Source organism: Zootoca vivipara, chromosome 5 (assembly GCF_963506605.1).
Source record: "Zootoca vivipara chromosome 5, rZooViv1.1, whole genome shotgun sequence".
NCBI classification, from domain to species: Eukaryota; Metazoa; Chordata; class Lepidosauria; order Squamata; family Lacertidae; genus Zootoca; species Zootoca vivipara.
This window is the reverse complement of record NC_083280.1, coordinates 14800419-14824317: the sequence shown is the minus strand read 5'-3', so window position 1 is coordinate 14824317 and position 23899 is coordinate 14800419. Positions and strand designations below refer to the sequence as shown.

General features: G+C 45.2%; 1 protein-coding gene across 2 annotated transcripts in view; it reads left to right on the top strand.

Annotated features, from left to right (window-relative positions):
- The first annotated feature begins 2678 nt into the window (after positions 1-2678).
- The window catches only part of FNDC3B (fibronectin type III domain containing 3B), a 258472-nt gene continuing 237251 nt past the window's right edge, over positions 2679-23899 (top strand). Inside the window, exon 1 of one of the 2 annotated variants that reach the window (XM_035132789.2) lies at positions 2679-3031. The gene's annotated coding sequence lies outside the window, so the exon portion shown is untranslated. Of the gene's footprint in view, positions 3032-17257; positions 19995-23899 lie in introns of those variants that run through there. The other variant, XM_060274365.1, reaches the window with a different exon arrangement.

Here is a 23899-nt window from a genome sequence, read left to right as displayed (position 1 = left end):
TTGTGTAATTATAAAAAAAGTTTGTAACAAATTAAAACTTTTAAAATATATGTTTAACAACAACCAAATTTTAAATACCTTAAAGGTTGCTTCTCTGTCATACCCCACATGCAGACAAAAAAAAGGTGCAGAAGAAAAAGAAAAGAAGAAGAAAAAAAGGAAGAAATAACGAGGAAGGATGGAAGAAACAAAGGGAGAGATAAGGCAGCCATATCAAATATTCTGATATTATCAGGACTTTTTTCAGCCAGAACTCACCAGAACTGAGTTCTGGCACCTCTCAGGTGGGTGCCCTTGCCATTATAAGAGAACAAGGGTGGCGTTCATGGTGAGTTCTGACACCTCTTTTTCTAGAAAAAATAGCACTGGATAAAACTTATTGTAATTTGATGCCAACAGGGCACATGTATAAATTGTGCCAAGCCAAATTTTCAATCTCTTCCCTTTGTAAATTATGTAATCTGAAGGAAAGGTGAATGCTGGAAAATCTGCCTGTTGTGTAAGTGGCTTATTTTTTCTTTCTTTTGCCAGGCAAAAGGAAGAGAAAAGTCAGCTGCACACAAGTCACTGTGACCTCGCTCTCTGAGTAATGGAGGTCATATAATCCCCGCCCTCCAGCCTGGGTTCTGGGATTTCATCCAGAGACTTCTTAAAAGTTTTTTATGTGACGGCTAGAAACTTACTCCTTTCTTTATCCTGTGATTAATTCGAAACTTCAGAAAACTTGCTCAGTTAACAATTTGATATATGAAAAGAGGAGGAAGCTGAGGTTTTGAGAATGTTTTTGATTTCTGTGTCGAGTTCCGTGCTTGTGCTAACAACAGACACATGGAGGATATGTAGTCCTTTGATCTAGGTGCTGCTCTGCGGTTTTGCTGCATTGGTGCTAGATAGGACATATCAATAGGTGAGACAAAATACTTCAATTGCTTATCTTCTGTTGGGGGGGGGGGAAGCATGCAAATTTTTGAATTGCATGGCGGGCTGTTCCTCAGGCCAGAGTTAAAATATTCCTGCGTTCACTTTCACATGCTGACACCTTCCACAACACTCATTTTTAAAAACAACAACAAATTTAAAATAAAGATCTGTGCGATTATATCCTTTGCCTGAGGGGCACCCAAGCCATGTGAGTCGGTCGCAGCAAAACAACAACAAAGGATATTGCAGTACTAATAAATACAAGATGGCGTGAAACCTTTGCATTACTATGGCATGAGATTTTGTGGGTTCTGGTATCCTTCTACATGAGATCCATCTCACTCAAAGTACGCATGCCCTCCAGAAAGGGTTCTGCGTAGTGGATTTGGAAATGGCAACCCAAACTGGTTTCGAAACCTTTTGAAATACCCATTTTCATATGGCTCCCAGTTGTTTGCATGGGATGAGAGTGTGGACAGACTTCCATTGTGTCAGACCAATGTAACAGCTGCTTCATATTATTTTGTTGGTGGATGTTACAGGCCTCCTGGACACTGTTTCGAATGCCAAGGCACAGCTGGGATGTGCTGGGATAAGAGGGCTACTCCTAAGCATGTTCAGAGTGCCTTTTCCAGGAAACGGTCCCAGTCCCACCCCCCACACATCTGGGAGCAGCAGGGGTGACTTCTCAGGGCAGCTTTCTGATTTATTATTTAAAAGAGTATGTTTGAAAACAAACAAACAAATGTTGCAGGTTTTTTTCAATTTCAAAGGAAAAAACTATATAAAGGAGCATTGCAGACATTCCATATATACTGAGTCATTTTTAAACGCAATTCTGTATCCATTTACACGGGAGTAATCTGCATTGAACTCAGGACTTACTTCTGAGTAGAGGTGTATAGGATGGCATTGTTAAAAAAAACTTAGGGTTTTTTAAAAAATAAAATAAAGAGTGCTCCCCAAATCATACTTCCAGTAGAGAATAAACTGTTTCTTTGAACATAGTTAAAGAACAGGCATAATTAAGATTGCGGTGTTACACACACAAAACTCTTGTGTTATTTTGGAAGAAATGACCAACTTGGTTTTCAACATGCAGTTGTTGGGGCAATTATTCTGTATCCTCCTCGTTCTGTCTCCAGCATGGATGGGCGGGTGAGATTAATGTTAGGGCACAGCATAACTAAACCGTATTAATTGATTTTGTTTTATGTGCCCTGGGGGGGATTATTGCGGGGTAGCAAACCGCAAACGGGGTGTGGGGGTGTGGCGGATGAATGGGAGAGGAATGAATTAGCGCATCCTGGGAGAATGCGGGAGGGGGCGTGTGTTCAGAGGCCTCCTTCCTCTTCTTCGCAGTCTGATCCAATGCACGCTTGTACTGTACAGACTGAGGAACCCCCCTCAAAAAAGGAAAAAAGAGTGCATTGGTACGCAGCTCGGACCTGTGCGCTCTTACTCGAGGGTGCATAGCATTTCAAGCCCATCCTATGAATGCTTCCTTGGACGCCCTTCCCCAAGTTCAGTAAGGCTCTGCAAAGTGTGTGCCAGTAGGGTTTACTCTTAAGCAAAGTGTGTTGGAGATGGCAGTCTGGGTAGACTCGCTTGCTCCTAGCATCATCTTGCTATAATTTTTTTAACTCCTCAGTCTTGCTGGAGGGGAAAAAAAAGAAATAAAGGGAGCACTCCGTGCTTTATTTTTTAACGCAAGGCGGTTAATAAATTTGCAAAGTGCCTCTTTTCTCTCTCTCTCTCTCCCCACCCTCTCCCTTTCCTCCTCCAGGCTCTGGTTTTTCTGCGCCCGCCTCCCTCCTCAGCTGATTTCTTTTTTTCCCTCCCCCTCTCCTTTCCCACAGTAGCTTCTAATCCAGACTGTATGGTATGTGGGCTGGTCACAAATCCCCATGTGGTCCGACATCATTGACATGGCGGAATCCCCCACCAAACCCTACTGGTAGTTATTCCAGCTCGCTCGCCTGCCCGCCCAGCCATCCAGCCCGGGGATTTACCGGACTTGCCCGCCTGCCTGCCCGCCTCCCTCTTCCGAAGAACGAGCAGGGCCATTCTCTCCAAGACAGCACCCCCGAGCCCCCGTTTCCAACACAAGGTAAGCGAAAAGGCTGCTCTCGTTAGGCGTCTTTCTCTCCTCCCCACCCCACCCCCATATCAAACCCCCCCAGGCTAGAAAATTTCAAGCGAGAGGCGGATTTCGCTCCCCTCCCGCCCCGGTTTGCAAATGCAAATAAAAGATTCGCTCCGGGGCTTGTATTCTGATTGCAGTTTTTTTTAAAAAAGGACGCCGAGTTTAATATACAGTAACTCGGAAATACTGGAGCTTCTCCCCCCCCCCCCATACCTCTCTGCCTTTTACTATTCTGAGTGTTTTTTTTCCCTACGCCCCCCCCCACGCCGTTTCCCAATCCGGATTCCTTTTGTTTCCGAAGTGGAAACTCCCCGAGTGTGAACGGTGGGTGTGCTCAAAAGGATGCGTCTAGCCTGGGTTTGCCTTGGGGGTCCTTGGGGATCGGGATCGGGAAGGCGGTGGGGAGTAAAGTGGGGCGGCAAAGGTTCCCTGGAGAGAAGGGGCAATGAGACATCTCCGGAAAGTTTTGGGTTTTATCTCTCTCTTCCGATTTCCAGTTTTCTCCTTGCCCGGCGCCTTTAGGATCTCTCCGATCCGTGCGCCCCTCTCTCCCCCGCCGCCTCATTGCCCAATTACTCCTCGTTTAAGTTACACCACTATTTTCCCCAGTACTTTCGGGTCCTTGCCTACGCAAACTCCCTGGAAGGAGCAATGAGGGACTCAAGGCTTGCTCAGTTCTTCTTTTTTTAGGGGAATGGTGATAAATGTTTGGGGAGGGGGGGAAGCCGAAGAAGAGAATGTGAAGTCGGCTCTATTTTGGAGAGGGGGGGAAGAATGCGTTTCTCTCCGGGTGCTCTTGGTTGGGCACCGATTTCCTCGCCGTTGCAAATTCAGAGTGGCAGGAGAAGTCCCTTCCTTCTCTCGCTCCCCCCCCCCCGCCCATTTCCTGGAATTTGGCTTGGGAACGAGGCCTTGGATGCAAAGGGTTAGTGGCAGAGACGCGGGCGCCTGATATATATATTTTGTGGGTCTGGTTGCGTGGAATGGAGGAGGGAAGAAAACGGTTTGCTGCTGGTGCCGGAGCCCATCTGTAAGGGAGCCAGCCTGAGCGCTAGAGCTGCAATACGATTTCTCGTGTGTGTGCATTTTTATTTTTTTTTACTGGGAAGGCGAGAGAGGGAGACAGACACACCATCATAACCTAGCAATCCAGACAGGCTCCTCGCCGCTGCCTTTTCTGCCCGGCTGCCCGCCCTTTTGCTTGGGCGCACTTCCTATCTTGTGCTTTACACAGAGGCTTCTATCTCCGGCCTCCCGGCTTGCCCTCAATCCACATCAAACTTAAAGGATCGCATTATTTAAAATATTTTTTTTTAAAAAAAGCAACAAAGCAACGCAGGTTTCAGTGCAAAGAAAGCAACAACACACCCAACACCGTTGGGAAGTGTAAAAATGGGGTTTCCCTTGTTTCCATATGGGATCTTATCTGTGTGTGAATGCAAACTGTACCCCACCCTGCCAACGACCCTGGGGGTTGTGTTGCGCGGGGAGGGCCAGACGGGGGAATGGAATCCGGCCCGCGCAAAGGCGAAGGTTTGGCCCGGGGTTCCCCTGCTGCGCGCCAGCGTCGCGCACTGCCTAGCAGCCCCCTTCTGGATGATGCCTTGGAGGGAGGAGGGATTGATGCCCTTCAGGTGGAGGCAAACCAGCTAGCGCTGCTGCTCCTTCCTGTCGTTGCGACGCAGCCGGAGGCTTACCCCCCATGTTTGTTATTAATTTTTGCACGTTGGGAAGGCGAGCCGAAGCCTTTCCAAAATGTCTGGATCCAGGGGGCACGTTGGAGAAAAGAGACCGAGACACACGCAGACGTCTCTCCTCCAGCCCGTCCTCCCACGAGGCCCCTCCCCTCCCTCGCTGACGCCACTGGCAAACGGAGGGGGGGCGGAGAAAGGGGGGAAATTAAAAAAAAAAATAATCTGGAAACTTTTTATTTCCCGTGCCAGACGCTCTCTTCTCCTACCCACCCCCTTCGAACAAAATGGCACATTACCAGGAAATGGAACGCTGGAAGAAGGAGGGAGGAGGAGGAGAAAAAACTTTGTGAAGCAAAACTCTTGCTTCTCCCTCCCTCCCCATCCTTTAAAACATTTCACTTAATTAGATCTTACTTTTATTTATTTTTGCCCCTCTGATGATGTGCTCTGCCATTCCGTCAAAGGGAAATTCACTCGGACCGAGGCCAACGAGTGTTTTTTTTTTTTTTGGGGGGGGGGAAGCGCTTTCTCTGAAGGCAGAATCTTTTAATTGCTCCCCTTCTCTCTCTCATTTTTCTTTTCTTTTCCGCCAGCAGTTATCTTCTGGCGTTTGTTCAGTTGAGATCTTGTCTGTGGGATGGAAGGGGAAGGCTGTAGCAAAGGAGGGGGTGGAGGAGGAGGAGGAGGAAGAGAAGACTCAAGTGTCAAGAATGTGCTTCTTAAAAAAAACTTGTGGGGGGAGGGCCCCCCTGTTTGAAACCTGGGGAAACTGGTGTTTGAAACTGATTTCTCTGGCTGCAGAAGTGTCAGACCATTGAGTTTTGCAGTCTTTGGCATTTTCAGACCTAGGACCCACCTATAAACCCATTTCTTTTGTTTTTTACAGTATATTTTTGTATAGGAGTGCTGGTGCTGTTGTGACTCACCTGGCATCAGGCTTTCAGTTGGAAGGGCCAGCTCATTTCTACATCTTTCTGGGGTTGCAGGTTGGAGATTTTTTTTGGGGGGGGCATTGAACCCATAGCTTTCTGGATGCAAAGTATGCACTGTGCCAATCCTATAACGGTTCCCCAACCATCTCCTTTGTATCCTGTCTGCTCAGAACTGATCTCTCATGTAGAAGTGGTACAGTAATTGTAGGTGCAGCTAGGAATGTTTGGAATTTTTACCACTGATTTCCTTCCTACCCGAGAGGCCTCTGCTGAGTGCCTCTGTTGAGTGTGCTTCAGGGCTTGCAATTCCTCACTGGTTAGCCTCACTGTCGATCTGCGCACTAGGGGATTCGCTTAAAAGATCTGTTGCCCCGTAGGCCTGGAAGTGAATTCAAATCCTGACTTTGCTGAGTGACTATGGGGATAAGTTAATCTCTCTGCCTCAGATTCGCCAAGCGTAACAGCGATATATGCCCAGCGAGATAAAACAAGGAGGAGTGTGGAAACCGCTGCTAAATGGACCGTATTTCTTCGGACAGAGCATCTTTGTCAAACCTCCTGTTCATTTCAGAGGGGTATGGGAACTGCAGTTGCCACAAGAAGCAGGAAATGGAGGGAATCTGGGATGAAGTATAGCCCAAAAGGCAAAGGCAAAGTTTTTTCCTCAGGTGATGTTGGGCACCATCCGTTTAAAACACAGTTATATCACTTTAGCAGTCACGGCTTCCTCCAAATAATCCTGGGAACTGTAGTTTGCCCCTTGCAGAGCTATGTCCCGGCGCCCTTAGCCAACTACAGTTCCCATGATTCTTTGAGGGAACCTATGAGTGATAAAATGACACTGCTTTAAATGTGTAGTGACCACCGGTTCTTGATGTTAGTGGGGTGTTTGTGGCCTGACTTTTTTCTTATGGTTTTGGTCTTCATACTGTTGCTGGGCGAGGGGGCAGCTGCATTACTGAATGTTCCTTCATATGAAAAATACTGTAAATAAATCCTGTTTTACAGCTATATGAAGGCACGAGGCCTGTGAGACATGGATTCTCTCTACCAGGTTCTCCCTTTCGACCCAGTTTCCTCTTAGGTGGAGTCAGCAAACTTTTTCAGCAGGGGGCTGGTCCACTGTCCCTCAGACTTTGCGGGGGGACGGACTATATTTGGGGGGGAAAAATGAACTACGGTAATTCCTATGCCCCACAAATAACCCAGAGATGCATTTTAAATAAAAGGACACATTCTACTCATGTAAAAACACGCCGATTCCTGGACCGTCCAGGGGCCGGATTTAGAAGGCGATTGGGCTGGATCTGGCCCCCGGGCCTTAGTTTGCCTACCTATGCTCTTAGGCAGGCATAGGCAAACGTGGCCCTCCAGATGTTTTTGGGGACTACAACTCCCATCATCCCTGACCACTGGTCCTGTTAGCTACGGATGATGGGAGTTGTAGTCCCAAAACATCTGGAGGGCCGAGTTTGCCTATGCCTGCTCTTAGGCCTTGTTACAACCCTCCTGTAGAAAACTGGCATGTGGTGAAGGGTTCTAGCCTAATATTCAGTGCTAATGTCTGTTTTCCTCTTTGTAGGAAGAATTGGGGATAGGAAATGGACATTCATTTTCTTTGGCAGGGAGAAGACTGTTTTGTGGATTATTAATATTATTTTTTCCAAAAAGGTGGATTCTTGGGGTGGGGGGGGACTTGCAGATTAGTCAGCTCTTGTGTGGATCCCAGGGAGCATATTTGTGGGAGGCAGACAGGAGGTGTTTTGATTAAAATACCTGTAATAATAAGTGGCATCTTGTCATCGTTAGAATATTCTCCCATAATACTTGTGGGTGGTTGCGTCGCGGAATCCTTCCTGCAATGGTGCTGTTGCTGAATTTATTTTGCACGGGGCAGAAAAAAACTCCAATTTAGTCCACTAAAGCTTGCAATCTAAGGGAACTTTTCCAATTATTCATTAGGGAGTTCATTTTTTTAACTTGCCATAAGGGCATACCATCCCTTGTCGTATGCGTAGCTTCTGAGATAACAAGGCCAAGTGAAATGGGGTTTGTGGGTCTCATCCTCTCCCTTGCTTTTCTCTCTCCTGGGGGCTGTTCAATGTAAACAAGTAGCTGAAAGGATACAGGACAGAGACAAGGCCAAAGAGGTTAACAAGGCTTGAGTGTGTATTTATATCTTATGAAGTAGTAATCAAAGGCTAGGGGGGGAAAATCCAGGCACCTAAAAATGTGGTGCCTATGGTAGAAATTATCTCTTCCCCACACCTTGGTCATCATTCCTTGACTGAATGCATTCCATTTCAATTTCCCTTCATGTTTTGCTGCAAAGGGAAGATTACTTTGCCATTTATTGAACATATGAAGCTTTAAAGAAAGACCACTGGTGCATCTATCTCGGCATTGCCTACTGGGATTTCAGCCAAGGGACATTCCCACCCCTACCTGAAGATTGAAGCCAGGATCTTCTGCATGCACAGCTGACGTCCAGCCACTGAGCTACTGCCAATAAGAACTGTTTTGCTGCACTCAGCAAATTTCAAAACCCCTCTCAGGGCTCTGGTTTGTGGGAAAGCCATGTTAATTTCAGAAGATAACAGCCAGCCTTTCCTCCTTGTCGTATGGACAATGCACAGATTAGAAATTGATGGCTAAAGATAATGGACCCTAGTTTGATTTGCTTTTAAGTGATTTGCTTTTAATTTTTACACCACAGCTCCGCTAGCAATTTAAAACAAGCTTTCCCAGTCTTGGGCTATAAAGTGCATGATTATGAAAGGGAATCGGACGTCTGCTTCAAAAAAAAAAAGGAAAAAAAAAGCCTGTCTTTTGCACCTGCAGCTTGTGTGACTGTTGTGTTCCTGAGGCAATTAAATATCTGGCACGATAGCTTTTCATTCTTTAAATCAGGGGTCGGCAACTTAAGGCCCAGGGGCCACAAGCGGCCCACAGGGGTCGTTTAAGCAGCCCACGAGCTGCCCCCAAACAGAGCTGCCCGCTTCGAAAGTCCCCGCTCACTGCGTTAAACCGCCGCAGCGTGGCACGGGGACTTCCACGGCACCGGAAATCGCATCTGCGCACATGCAGACGCCGAAAATCGTGTGTGTGTGTGTGCGATCCGGCCCACGGAGGGATCTCCGCTGGAGTGAACTGGCCCAGGCAAGGTAAAATTTGGCGACCCCTGCTTTAAATACAGTGGCTCAGTTTGCACGACTCAGCTCAAGTAGGCAGGCTCCTGGAGAGGAGATTGTGGCGGTTTTGCAGCTCCTTTGGTGCTACTGCTATTCCTCTACACCACAGTTTGGCACAGTGTGTCATCCAAGTTTGTGGTTTGTCTCGATCCAGACGAACCATGAGCTGTAAACCGAGGTTTGTTCTTAACGCATCAGTGACTTAGACCTGCAGGAGGCAACTTCCTATGTTTTTTAAAAGCAGAAGAGGAATTCCCTGCATCACAGAATTCAACTTGAATTTGGATTGCTTTAGCACAGTATCTGCTTACTTATAATGGTTAGGTTTTTCTGGCTAAATAATTATGGAGATAGTGGAATCATGGAAGTCTTTCCTCTCCCAAGAGAACAAGATGGCTTCTGACCGTATTTTCTGGGCAGTGTTGCTGATGTTTCTCCTTGCCTGTGCCATCATCGTCTTCTTGGTCACAGTTCTCTCCTGGCAAAAAGCTACGGAGAGCAATCCAGACGTTCTATGCATAATCAGTCCAATAACTGGTGTGGTTGGATAGCTTGCGCTTCGAACATAGCTCATGTCTGGTCTCTCATGGAAACTGAATCACTTGCCATTTTTAAAATGGGTGAGCTCATCCACCGATCTGAGGTCATTGCTGGGATAGTGATGAGACGTTTCTTTTATAAAGTTTTCCAAGCCCATACCTGAAATGTTTATAGGCTGAACTGCATGCATAACTGTCCTGCTTTATGGAGGCCAGATGAATGGTGGCGTTTGGTGAAATTTGGAGTATTGTATTTACTCGAACGTAATGCACCATCGAATCTAATGCGCACCTTGGTTTTCAAAACCTTGAAACAAAAAAGGAAGAATTTGGTAGTGAATGTAAATGTGCCATCTAACCACACCCTAATTTTCGTGACATAATTTGGGCAAAAAAGTGCGCATGATGTTCAAGTAAATACAGTAGTTTTGTGGGCCCACCCGAGGGGCACTTTTTTGAGGCTCATATTCTTACTTGGTATTTTAGAACTGGGGTTTCCTCTTGGCACATCTTACAGCGGGGCAAAGGAGTCTTGTAGCAGGGCTGCCATCTAGCTGGGATTGGTCAGTTTCTTCGAATGTCTATTTTTAGCATCTACTTAATGAAGCCATTATTTTAGTGTGCCAGCACATGATCTCTGGAACTCCCTGCCTGTTGTCCTTAAGTAGGCACCCTCGCTGTACTGTTTTATAGGCCTGCTGAATACTTCTTTGTTTCAGCGGGCCTGTGTGGACATGCAATTCAGGCTTTACCTTTGTTTTCCATGATGGTTTTTATGCATATTTGATTTTTATTTTCTTGTGTTTCAGTCATGTTTTGCATACAGTTGGACTTGTACACCGCTTGTTGATATTTTTTTAGCAAGTATTTTATAAATGTGCTGAGTAAGTAAGCAAATAAACGAATAGCATCACATGACGCAGAGTTGGCGGAAGCTATGTGCAAGGAGGCATCCATAATGAATAACCCGCCTGTTCTTTGCAGACACCATCCTTCATTAATCCAGTGACCTTTTTCAGAGGTTGCCATAAGTAGATGGCAGGCCTCCTCCTTCTCTATTCTGCTGATTTATAAAGGTGTGTGTGGGGGGAACAGCCCCCCGCAAAGTCAGTTGCCATAGTGAAGCTTTTGCTCTCGTAGTTGTTTTGTAAGCTAGCACAGTTTGCCAGAGATAAGTTATACCATTCATTTAAAGATGGGTCTGTGCTCCCCCACCCCCAAAGGATTCTGCCATTAGCTGGTCAGGATGCCCGGGATAAAAAGGTAAAGGGACCCCTGACCATTAGGTCCAGTCGTGACCGACTCTGGGGTTGCGCGCTCATCTCGCATTATTGGCCGAGGGAGCCGGCGTATAGCTTCCAGGTCATGTGGCCAGCATGACAAAGCCGCTTCTGGCAAACCAGAGCAGCACATGGAAACGCCATTTACCTTCCCGCTGTAGCGGTTCCTATTTATCTACTTGCATTTTGACGTGCTTTCGAACTGCTAGGTGTTTTTTTCTTATTCCTTTAAAAAAAGTTGCTAGGCCTGGTTGATCCAGAGATACAAGACAGAACGTTCAGGTAGTATTCTACCCAATTTTTTCCATTGAGAAATTTGCCCACTTCCGTCTCCCAGTTGATAAGGGAAACCACAGCTATGACATGCGAGTTAAGCAATAACGTTCTGTGTCTATTTGCAAAAACACAGGAAAGGATGAGAAGGACAATTCAGTTGTCAGTCACTGCTGGCATGGCCAGCACAGATCAAGGATGGTGGGAGATCCTAAGAGCTACAACTTTCTCATCCCTGATGGAAGGGATTGGAGATGCCCAACAGACTTCGCCAGAGAACTATGTGCACAGAGAACATGCATGCCTTCTACAACATGCAGAGATGCCTCTGCAGATGAGTTGATGCTGAAAGAAGAAAATCTGAAAACCCACTGGCTATATATGCTCAGTTTTGAGAGTTGGAGTGAACTGTTTGTTTTTTAACATTAAGTGGTTAAAATGCATGTTCTCAGTTTAGGGCATATTTTGTGGATATTGAAGATTTTGATATGTTGCCTTTTGCACCATGAGAAATACTGGGTTGTGGTTATTTGGAAGAGAAGTTCCAATGAGGGGAGTAGAAGGGGGGAATGTTCCAGGTTTGAGGAACCACAGCAGTAACAGAACACTGCAAACTCCTACTCAAAATTCATAGGAATTCATGAGTCATTGTTCTGGTAGCTTGTAGCTTGGCATCCATGATCCTAAACTCATGACTTGGATGTGGAATTCATTTATTTCAGTAAAGCTTGTGGTTGTGCTGTGATCTGTGTGGAAAGTAAGATCTGAAAAGATGTTGCTTGCATCAGGAAATGCCTATCAAGGTATTGATAGGAGACTTCGCTGGGGAGAGGTCTCATTAAATTCTTATTAGAAACCTAAACATTTAACGGAGTAAATGGGTTGTTTAATTGTACCTATTACGTGATTAATGCTTTTCCCTCTGTAAACATTTGCCTTGCCATTTTGGCATTACCCAGTTGTTCGTAATTGTGCAAAATGAGCATTGTGTAATGCTTATTTTTCTTAATTTGTGCCAAAGTCATTTTGAAAGTTAAAAGCCTAAACTAGATATAACTTTTAAGTTAAGTGGCAGGTTCATAGAGAAGGTAAAGGCGGGGGTTCCAAAATATGAAAGCCTGCAAAAGTTTTGCCATTCTTTCAGTATGGGACTAGAACTTGCTGAACAAAAACCACAATTTACCTTGGAATTTCCTCTCCCTCTAACAGAGCAGAAATTGCGAATGAGCTGTGTTGGATATCTCCATCCCAGCAATAATGTACGGTTGTGAAAAACCTTGACAGAAATCCTGGCACTTATTTTTTCAAGGTCTCTCTCACGTTGTACCAGCTATATAGAATTCTTTCAAATAGGAGTCTAGTGTATCAAAAGCTTGCTTGTTTATGGCTGAGGTTTAGTGTCACTCTGTGATCTGCCCCTGGAGACCAAAGGTATGTGGGAAGAGAGGAGCTTTTCAAACAACAAAGGGGGAATAGGAGCTGATAGATATACAATGATAACAGGCCATCTACAGGCAGGAATGTCCCTCTATTTGAAAACAGATAAAGTCTTTCAACATTCTCTCTTTCTTACTCCCCGAAATTTGGTGGATGGCCTTTTCTTCTTCTTCTTAAGAAGCTGCTGTCTATGTGCCTTATGTGCGAGAGCAATAAATTCTACTGGATAGCGAGAAAGAAAGATGGCTTTAAAGTGCATTTGTTCTTGAATTTGTACTAACACCGCCCAGGAGAAAACATTCAAGCAGTAGCTGAAAGCACATTTTATATGGAAGTCGGTTCTATTGTAAACAGTGAGTTCTGTGCCGGGCATCACCTCCCAGGAACTCCTTCCAAATTAAACCTGCATGCAAGCTGCGTTCATTTCAAGGGGGTTTTCGGTGCTGGAGATATTCTTGGTGGGTTGCTTTTGTTGTTATTGATAGCAATGGTTTTCCAGCTTTTCTGGGGAAAGTTGGGGGTTCCTGGTTGGTCTTGCGAACAAGATCCTGCAAAAGACAGGAAAAGACAGAATGCAATTTGCAGGGGGAGATGGGCACATTCTGATGAAGAACCAGTATAAGACTGCCCAACATGCAATGAAGGGTGTGCTCGGTCCTAGAATATCCTCTAAAGCACCCAGGTGCTGAAATCGTTCCTTGGCAAACGGGGGTCTGAATGGCGCAGCTCAAGGCTTTTAAATGTTGGTCTTAGAAAGTGGGAGGGCTGTCTGCTTCAGGCAGCAAAATGCTTCAAGAAGGGGCAAAGCTTAAGTGATTGGTTTAAATAGAATCCGGATGTGTATCAGTGATGTAGGTTTAATGGGAATTGGTGGGGTGTACAGTTGATTGCAGTTGGAGCAAACAAAGTGTGTGTAAACGGAGTCGGTGAAGTCCGGTGGGAAGAACCGTGCAGTTTGCTGCCTTCTGCAGGGAAGCAGAGTTTTCTAAGGACATTGCACTGAAGGCAACGATCTGCAAGGATGAATTGCTAACCTTTGTAGTGTCAGAGGTTTTTTAAAGATTAGAAGGAGCTGCTGTTCCAGTGGTGTTTGTTCTGTGATTTTGCTAATAGGGTGTCTGAAACGGTGTCCATTGAAGCTAAAGCCCCAACAAGCATCAATGTGTCTTTGCTGTATTAGATTAATAGGACTATGCTTGTGACATATGGGCTAATCTTCAAGTAGCAGCATTATGGTATAAATTGGAAAATGTCGCATAATAATTTAAAATGAATGCCACTTCGCAGTTTATTTAAATTTATGTACAGTTTATATTGGAAGCTGCTCAGAGGGGTTGGGAGATGGGTGGGGTATAAAATTGTATTAATTCCTTCTGGTACTGGATGCAGTTCTGTGTTTCTGAAAGCCTCTTAAAGCTAGTCAGCACTCAAATTTCAGTTCTGCGATCCACTTCCGGAGCTCTCAGGACCCAACAGGTGGGTCTTTGTCCCACTGTGAGGGAATTCCTTGTACCAGGTTGGGCTGTGTATGGAAACGAGACATGAATGAGGGTAACATCGTAATGCAGACATCCAGAATACTGTACACCAGAACAGTGGAATGCTTCTTTCAGGCCTGTTTTCGGTGGGGACGGGACAAGGAAGGCTTTTTAAGGTCACTCAAGCACCCATGGATGTCATATTGGCTATCCCTATCCTATAAGCTCCTTTGGGCCTCCGGAGTTGGAGAGAATATATGTTTACCTGAGTCTGTAGTATAGCAGCCGTTGTTTTCTTGGCAAGCTGGGCAGATTTTGCTGGCTCGTTCCCACTGCCTAGGAACTGCTTTTGGACAAAAACCGACAAGAATTTGATTTTGGCAGTGCTGCAGATCTGAAAGAAATGGGGGGTGGGGTGGGGTATATGTGCTCGGGTGCACACACTTTAACCACCACAGCAAAGTGACATTTACTCGCTTCTGGGAGGGGGGGGCAAAAAGCGAGGGTCAGTAACATGCCAAGGTTTCTGAATTAAAATGCAATGGTAAACCATGGTTTGGTGGTGAGACTCTGCAGTCGTCGTCATGGGATTGCTGTTTAGGTGGAATGGGGAAATGGCAGGGGGAGAAAGGGGGAAGAGCCCTACCCTAGAAGCTCATCGTATAACAAGGCAGATAAAAATAGATTTCTAGATCAGGTAAAGGTGCTGTTGGTATCAAGGCCTAGAGAGATTTGGACCAGTGACCTTTAGCTGCAGTTAATAGAACAGACACATTGCACACACCTGAAGTCCACCTGCTATGGCTTATGGTCGGCCGAGCTGCAGAAATGGCATGATGTGGGCTGTCTTTTCCGTGATGCCTTTTGGTAGTCTTCCAAAGTAGACGTGCTCAAATGGTAACTCATTGTGCATTTTGCAAGCTGCTTCAGGAAGAATGTCTCTTAAATCCCATTATAGCGCTGTTAAATTACAGTACTGTGCTCTGCAGACTCCCTTGGCTCCTGCAGCTGCATATTTCGAGGGAACATGAGCAGTGGAGGAAAAGTCCTGTATTGGGGAAGCTTCTTGCACTGAACATAAATTTTTGAACCCTCCACTTTAGATGAGCAGGAGTTTCAGGAAAAGCGCCCCACGTTCTGATTGGGAATAGTAGATCCACTGGGGATTGCATTCTGTGGTTCTAAAGCTATAGAGCAGGAATGTCACACCAATCACTCGCCTTGCTTCATGCCTTCCCTGCATGTTCAAATCATAGAATTGTAGGGTGGGGAAGGACTCCGAGGGTCATCTAGTCTGACCCCCTGTGTCCTTGAACTTTGATAATGCCTCAAGGTTGCATGGATGGAGAGAGGGTTGTAGACACTAGCCTAGACTCATAATCCCAAGGTCATGGGTTCAAGCCACACATTGGGCAAAAGATTCCTGCATTGCAGGGGTTGGACTAGTTGACCCTCAGTGTCCCTTCCAACTTTACAAGTCTGCGATTGTCAGTAATGCTCAGATTCGTTGTTGCTCCGCCTTCTTTTTGCGTCTTGCCCGCCCACGACTGGAATATGCTGCCTGGAAGGTGGCCCTCGGGGCGAAAAGGGGTTCTCTGGCACAGTTAGTTCAGGAGATTTTTCTGAGTGAAACAGTTGGAAAACCCATCTGTTGGGACAACACTTTGCGACTCTTAGCAAAAGGTGAGAGGTTTGTTTGCTGGGGGGGTCAGATGACAACAGCAAGATTTTCATATGCTAGTTTCCACTGAGTCATCTGTAGAGTTCAGGAGGGGAGTGCTTGCAATCTGGTGTCATGCACAGGCAAGACGATTAGGAAATACTTTGTTTTTAAAAGCCAGCCGCCCTCCTCCTCCTCCTCCTCCTCCTCCTCCTCCTCCTCCTCCTCCTCCTCCTCCTCCTCCTCTTCTTCTTCTTCTTCTTCTTCTTCTTCTTCTTCTTCTTCTTCTTCTTCTTCTTCTTCTTCTTCTTCTTCTTCTTCTTCTTCTTCTTCTTCTTCTTCTTCTCCTCCTCCTCCTCCTCCTCCTCCTCCTCCTCCTCCTCCTCCTCCTCCTCCTCCTCCTCCCAAGGAAGCTCTTGCATGTTATAGTTGTGTAGCCGTGGAAGGTGTTCTCTCGGAATAAAGAGCTCCTTGCTTTTAAAATTCCGCCGTGAGAGCTGGTGAAATGACAAGGAGGAGGTCTCTGTGGGATGATTGTTTTTTTTCACCCACTGCCAACCGTTTCTTGTCTAAGATTTATGCCTGTAGTACGTACTAGCACAATTCTGTATGTCTATTTCTAAGAGAGTCCCACTGTGTTCAGAGTGACTTACTTCCCTGGTCAGCATGCATAGGATTGCAACCTCACTGTTCTTAAACTTGTCTTCCATCCTGTCCAGTAGGCTCAAGGCAGCATGCTTTGTTTTAAAATATCATTGCCCAAGTCACACAGAGAGGGTCTATAACCAACCCTTCTGTTCCTTCTCTGCCTTGGGTATATATGCTTTAGGGCTGGTTCCAGCTTTGCAATACAGTGGTACAGTACCTTGGTTTGCATATGTTTTGGATTACAACCCTTTTTTTTTTTTTTGAATTATGAAGAATTTTTGGAGGCTCCATTGGCGAAAGTGTGCCTTGGGTTACAACCTGTTTTGGTTTACAAACGGACCTCCAGAACGGATTATTTTCGTAAAACAAGGTATCACTGTACTTTACTTGCCGTTGATTAGTTCAGAATCATTTAAATATCCTATCGGCCATTACAGCCACCTTTTTTTTTTAATTGCAAAATCTCTGTATCATTACAGGGTCCCGGCCGCGGGATCACATTCATCCAGTGCTTTACCAGCTGCACTGGCTCCCGGTGGAGTACAGGATCAGGTTTAAGGTGCTGGTTTTGACCTTTAAAGCCCTATGCGACTTGGGACCCTCGTACCTACGGGACCGCCGCTCCTGGTATGCCCCGCGGAGGACCTTAAGGTCCACAAATAATAATATTCTGGAGATCCCGAGTCATAAGATGGCTAGATTGGCCTCTACTAGAGCCAGGGCCTTTTCAGTACTGGCCCCAACCTGGTGGAACGCTCTTTCCCAGGAGACCAGGGCCCTGCGGGATTTGTCATCTTTCCGCAGGGCCTGCAAGACAGAGCTGTTCCGCCTGGCCTTTGGGTTAGGCTCAGCCTGACCCCTGTGTTTTTCTCCCTCATGGCTTGGATTTATGGCCTACTTGAAATGAGGCTGCACTTTAAATTTTAATACTGTATTTTAATCTGTATTTTAATTAATTGTTTTTATGTTTTATTGTGGTTCTGTTGGTGTCAGCCGCCCTGAGCCCGGTTTTTGACTGGGGAGGGCGGGGTATAAATAAAAATTTATTATTATTATTTATGATTTGTTTTGGTATGTGGTGTATGCTTTGATTTGTATTGTTTGGTTTATATGGCTGATTTGTATGCTTATTTTAAATTTGTTTAAATATGTTTCTACTGAAGTCAGGGCCTTTTCGGTGTTGGCCCCCATACATATATATATGTATATATATGAATCTAAAAAACAAGCAAAAGAGCTGCCTGGAACAAATGAAATTAATTTAACGTACAAAAATGCCTGGGCAATAATAGGTAGGTTTTCATCTGTTGCCAAAAAGTAAGCGACATTGGCACCAGTTGTACCTTCTTGGGGGAGGGAATTCCAAGATCAGAGGGCCTGTCTTGGGTAGAAACATAATGTGCTTCTACTAAAGGCGATAATTGGATGGGGTCTCCCAGGTATTAGATAAAACGCAATACAAGAAAATACAGCAATAATAAGAAGCCGTCTATCCAGCCCTAGCTACTGTGGTAACACTGCTGATCTCCACCTGTCAGTTTATTGGGAGGAATTTAAACTTCGTAGTGCTTCATGGCTAACGCGGCATTAGAATAATTACTCCCATGTACCTTTGTAAAGGTGTTAGTCACTTGCAGGACTAAATCAGGGGCAGATGATTCAGCAACAGGCCTTATCTATGTTCCCTGCAGCTTGCTTTCCTTCCCCCCCCGAAAGAACCAGGATTCCTGCTTTGCAGGGGGTTGGACTAGATGACCCTTGGGTCCCTTCCAACTCTAGGATTCTATGAAAAGCATGAGGTTTCGGGGTGGGTGGTGTCACGCAGGGTTCTCCCATTTGAATGCTACAAGCGACTGACAGAATAAACCTCAAAGGTCAGCAGGGGTTGTGTCATCATTATATCTTGAGCAGTTCCTTCTAGGAAAGGAACTTGCCCCTGAGGAAGACATCCACTCAGTGGACTGGGCCTCAAGTCAGCTGCGTTGTTCCTTAAAGTCTGTATAGAGTTTTGTGGCATCTAAAAGTCCCCTGAAAGATTTGTTGTAGTGCAAGCTCACTTCGTCAGATGGTCTTCTCTTCTGCACAAAAATAAACCTGGGAGGTTTTTATCAAGAATCTCTCAAGAGCAGCAGACCAGGGCTGCGTATACACCATACATTTAAAGCACCTCTCCACAAGAGAGTCCTGGGAACCCTAGTTTGCCTCGCGTGGAACTACAACTCCCAGCGCCCTTAACAAACCACTTTCCCTACATTATTTGGGGAGGCGGATTCTTTAAATATATATTGTGTACGCACCCTAGCAGTACGACCTCTCTGGAAACATTTAATATTTCTTGGGCACCATCTGAGGGTCCTGTTTTCTCCTGTTCCCTGGACCGGTTCCTCTCCTTCTCATTCAACTTGGCTTCTGTGCTATCCTTGCTTCTGTTCTAATAACCGCACAGACGGCCTGTTTCCTGAGGCGGAGAGACAAAAAGTGATAAGGAGAGGAGCTTTACCTGATAAACGGTAGCCAGGCCAGGCCAAACCTTTGTGGACCGGATGTGGGCAGAGGTGCTTGTGTCTCTGAGCGCCACGACTGTTCTCGATTGCAATCTCTTTACGACACAATAGCCTGCGCTTTTAAGTTTCTGTGCAGTGCGGCAAACATCGCGGTAGAAGCTGGGCAGTCGAAACCTCCGCAGCCGCATGCTCTAAAGTTGGGATATCGAAAGTGTCCCCCTGTTTTTTCCAAATAGGAAGTGGGGGTATGCTGCCGTGTCATAAAATGTGCTGCCTTGAGGCAGGCCACCCTCACCTTTCCTAATAACAGGGACATACACCCCCTTGCTCAAAAATGTTAAGGCCCATTTGTTTTCGCACAAACCGCAGCGTGCAACTTTGGGGATTCGCTTCCTGAAGTGCTCTGTCCACCCGGCTGCTTTTCTGCTCTGCCCACGCAGCCTCGTCCCCGATTTCAGCCAGCTCCTTGTGCAAGCTGCAAATTCTGCAGAACTGTTTACCAATCCACTCTGGCCTGCCCACTTGCTGAAATCTGCAAAAAACGTTATAAGTCATGGACACTCGGGGAGGGGGAAGACCCTGACTCGTGATGCCTCCGATCAGATGTGTAGCCCTGCAAACTGTAAAAAAGAATAATAATTTGATTTTGTGTGTGTGCGCTCGTTTGCACACCAATATTGATGTGCAGGAAGAAGCAGGGGGGCGGGGTGTTGGCTCAGGAAAAGAAAAGAAAGGGGGAGAAAATAGGGAGGAGGAGAAGAAGCAATAGCTCAAGGGAGTGCTGGGCTACAGCCCTTCCTGGAAAAGACGGATATGACCACAGCAATCCTTCCAGATTAGATTACTGTTAACGAAAACAATGCAGTATCCACTTTGCAGTTAAGAAAGACAATCCTATTAAAATGCCAGAAAGTTCAAAACTGTGAAGAATCCCCAGGAGGAGAGGCACTTAGAAAAATGACTCAAACGGCACCAGAGTATATATTGTGTTAAGAATCTCAGCCGACATTAAGATGTATGTTGTTCATCCCCAATACTATTATTAAATAGAATCATGGAATTGTAGCCTGGGAATAGATCCTGAGGGTCATCCATCCAGACTAGAGAATGAGACTTCTCTTTAATAGGCTCCTGTCTTTGGAACACTTGCCCCAGAGAAGCATGCCTGGCGCAAACATCATCGTGCAATATGGTGGCTGCTTGTGACCTGCCGAGCCAAATGCAGTGGCCTAAGTTGAAGAGGACAGCAAAAACCCAAACATTACTTTCACTCTTCCTGCCTGCAAATGCTGTGAGTAAGAGAGTGGGGTGGGTGGAAAGGGGGCGCTTTGAAGGCGACAATACATGGTTCAGCTTGGCGTGTCACAAGTTGTGCATGCATGCTTGTGTGTGCTAGGTGCTGTAAACTGTGGCTGAACAAAATATATCGGTCCCATTTGGAAGAGAACACTGGTTGGGAGTGAATGCCCAGTTTAAGCTGGAGAGAGGGGATTGCATGGTAGGCTGCTTTTAGTCACCTTGTCTCTGTGCTTGTGTGCTACGCACATGCATTTAGCAGGTTGAAATTTGATATATAATAAATGCATTTAGTGCCAAGGTGATATTATGATGCCACCCCGTGCTGTATTGTGCAATCCTGTTGGGGACAATTTAGCTTACTGTGCAAATAGCAGCAGATGTTCCTTCTGAGGCATGAACCATGCTGTGTTAATAGGTATTCTATTAGATGTTAGTGGAGCAGTGGAACAAAACTCTTATTGCATTAGGGCATTAAATCATTTTAACAGGAGAGGAGCTCATGGTTAAATCTGTTTTTGTCAGCGTTCAGTATGTTGCGGCTTCATTCACAAAAGCCTACATACAGTAGTTTTCTAATGGTACAGTACATATGGGGTCGGGGCTGGTTGATCCTCAGTGATAATACAATAATGTTCTTCCTTTTACTTTCTTTATTAAAGTCAGGGAGGGGGCCTGCAGCAAAACAAGCCCCACAGGATTTCGCCACCACTGTTCTTAACTGGGCAAAACGTCATCACGTGTTTAACTTAACACTGTATGTGTGTGTTTGTATGTGTGCAATCTGAAACGCTAGGTAAATACCAGTAATAATTCCCTATGTAACCTTAAACTTGCAGGTACAACACATTTATTTTCAATATTTATAGGCTGCCTTTCCTGAACCAAGCCAACTTAAAATGGCAAGCTTGTGATAGAAGCAGAATCTCAGTAGCTTTACATTATTAAACATAAAAATGTTTCCTATGAATAATCATTTATCGCTAAACAATTTGCCATATGCTATAGGAGATACTTAAAAATGCATATGTGTTGCTGCTTCGAAAGCAGAGAAATTCCTAGCGGATACATCTGTTTTCCCTTGCCACCAAAAATTCATCTCCGCGCCAGTTTTTCTGTATAAGGAACTCTGGAATGGGGCAGCCGCTGATAAGTTCTTTGCGGGCTTATCATAAAAAGGACAAAACAACAAAAGGGATGAGTTCAGTTTCCAACCCCGCAAATATAAAACTTCAACTTAAAACAGTACAGTATATCCGGAAGAACCACCCAGAACAGCAGAGGGCAGGTGACTGCCAGGTCCAGGGGGGCCTTTTTCTCAGGCTGTCTACTCTGTTCAGCAGCTGGAATCCATCAATCAATTATTGTTTATAGCCAAAAGGCCTTTACAATGGATGACGGAGAATAAAAGAAAACTTTCACCTAAAATCATAACACGTAACCTGTAGCAGTTGACAACACAAAAAGAAATCTACAAATTTAAGACTTGAGATTGGAGTGCATTCACATAGCTGGAACGGAGCTTTTTGGCTGCCACTGTGAATTTGGCTACCTGGTGTGTAATATACAGATGTTCATCTGCTTCTGCTAGGAGTTTCACTGTCACTTCCTGTGCAAATTGACCTGGAAGCCAATTAAGAGTTGGCAATATAAATTTTCCTCTGGGCGTTGCATACAGGGGGGATATCAGCAGGTAGTGTGTGAGGTCCTCTTACCTGATTGCATCCATGTATACATTTGCGATCCGTATGGGCAATTCCCCAGTGTCTCCCCTCTCCATATGCCAAGAACACCTGTTGAAATCTTAGTTCTACAAAGGCCCCTCATAGTTGGGAAGGTCAGAGTCTCAAGGTAAAGGAGTCTTGAGCGATGGGTCTTCATTTGGGGGTAGCAAGTAGAGTAGCAGGCATCAATGATGGATGCTCTTGTCTTGGTTGGCATCCTGATCAAAAATCCAATTTCTAAGGTCACATGGGCTAAGGGCTAAGTCGTTCTCCATTTGGAGATTATAAGCCCTAATCTTAACCAGGGTGGATAAAAACCAGTGGTTTAAAAAAATAAATAAAATCGGATTTTTAAAATTTAAATCGGATTTCTAAAATAAAATGCTTTTGGAGGAAAAATCTTTCTAAAGAAAGTTTTCTATTTAAGTTACATTATAGTCCAAAGGGTATTCATCAGGAAATAAGGATTCGTTTTAAGTTTTTCATGTGTGCTAAAACTTAGTCTATTTTTTTTTAAAAAAAGGTTCAACCGCATCAGTTAACAAACATGGATACATATGCTATACTATGTTTTAGTTAAATAAATTGTTTAAATTGTTATTAAGGAAATGATTATTTTTCTCCTTCCAATAAAGTACAGCAGAAAAGTTGTTCAAATATAAACAGTCAGCTTATTAAACCTCACAATCGTTCCATAATTATCTGTCTATGTATTTCTAACAGTATAACCAAATCAGTAATTTTTGATATAACTGTAAAAACTACTGAAAATTTACTATTCCAAAAATGAAACCTTCACCTGGTTGTAAATATTAAGATTATGCCAGCAAGAATGCGTCTTTCTGTAAAAATAAATAAATAAATCAAGTCTTACTGACTAGTAATTTAAATTGTGATTTAAATCAATTTGATCTAAATCAAATCCACCATGAAGCTTATCTTGGCACTTTTGTGCCCAGCCCCCTGTCCTTAGTTGCTCTAACCAACACAGCTTAGTAAGAGTAGGATCCTTGGAAGCATTTAACCTGCACTCGTATCTGAGATAGGCTAGATCAGGGGTAGGCAACCTAAGGCCCGTGGGCCGGATGCGGCCCAATCACCTTTTTAATCTGGCCCGTGGACGGTCCGGGAATCAGCATGTTTTTACATGAGTAGAATGTGCCCTTTTATTTAAAATGCATCTCTGGGTTATTTGTGGGGCATAGGAATTTGTTCATTCACCCCCCCCCCCAAAATAATTATAGTCCGGCCCACCACATGGTCTGAGGGACAGTGAACCGGCCCACAGCTGAAAAAGGTTGCTGACCCCTGGGCTAGATCAATTCTGGCTGCTCGCGAGGGAAGGGCCAACTCTGCTCTGATTTGGGTAGCCGGTGTCCTGCAGGTAAAACAAATGGTTCACCTTCAATGAACAACAAATAGCTTTGCGTTAATCAGGGCCGTCTTAAGCATACCTGGCGCTGTGCTGCGACGTATCCCTCCGGCGCCCCCGCCCCGTTTGTCAGCCTGGCATGCGGGCGCAGCGCGGCTGCCGCCTGGAGGACCAGAGCCCTGTGCAACCCAGCCTGGCCGTAGGGCTGGCCCTGGGCTAGGGGGCACTGCCCGACCCCTGTTGCGACGCCCCGGCGCGCGGCGGAGGCGGCCCCAGGCCCGCGCGCCTCCGGAGAGCCTAGAGACAGCCCTGGCGTTAATGTTTTTTTCTTTTTTAAAAAATGGAGTTTTGCAACATTTCCGTGCCTGTTAATTCTGTGAGTGATTGCAGTCAAAACCACGCACACAAATTTATCGTCCTGTATGACAGCGATAAATTGTGCACGCAAAATTGTGCCTCAGAGCTGTAAAATGGGCTACAATAAATGGGCTCTATTCAAAAACTCGGGGAATAGAAGAGAATAGATACCAAAGCTGTTGGCATACTGGTAACTGTCTTACTGTCTTGCTTGGATATAGTTGAGCATAAAGTTGGTATCTATGTGCTAGGCCACAAACTCTTTCAGTAGGCTTCGCTTTTTGCTGACTTGACCTGTTTATTAATACTAACTGTGATAACCAGCAGTTCATGACTTCTTCTCCAATACCTTGTTTGTGCTTGTTAAGTAAACCTGAGAATGCTTCTTGTGACTCACTTCAAACAGATTCCGTGAGCTAAGAGACACAGCAAATGGCCTAGGCCTTC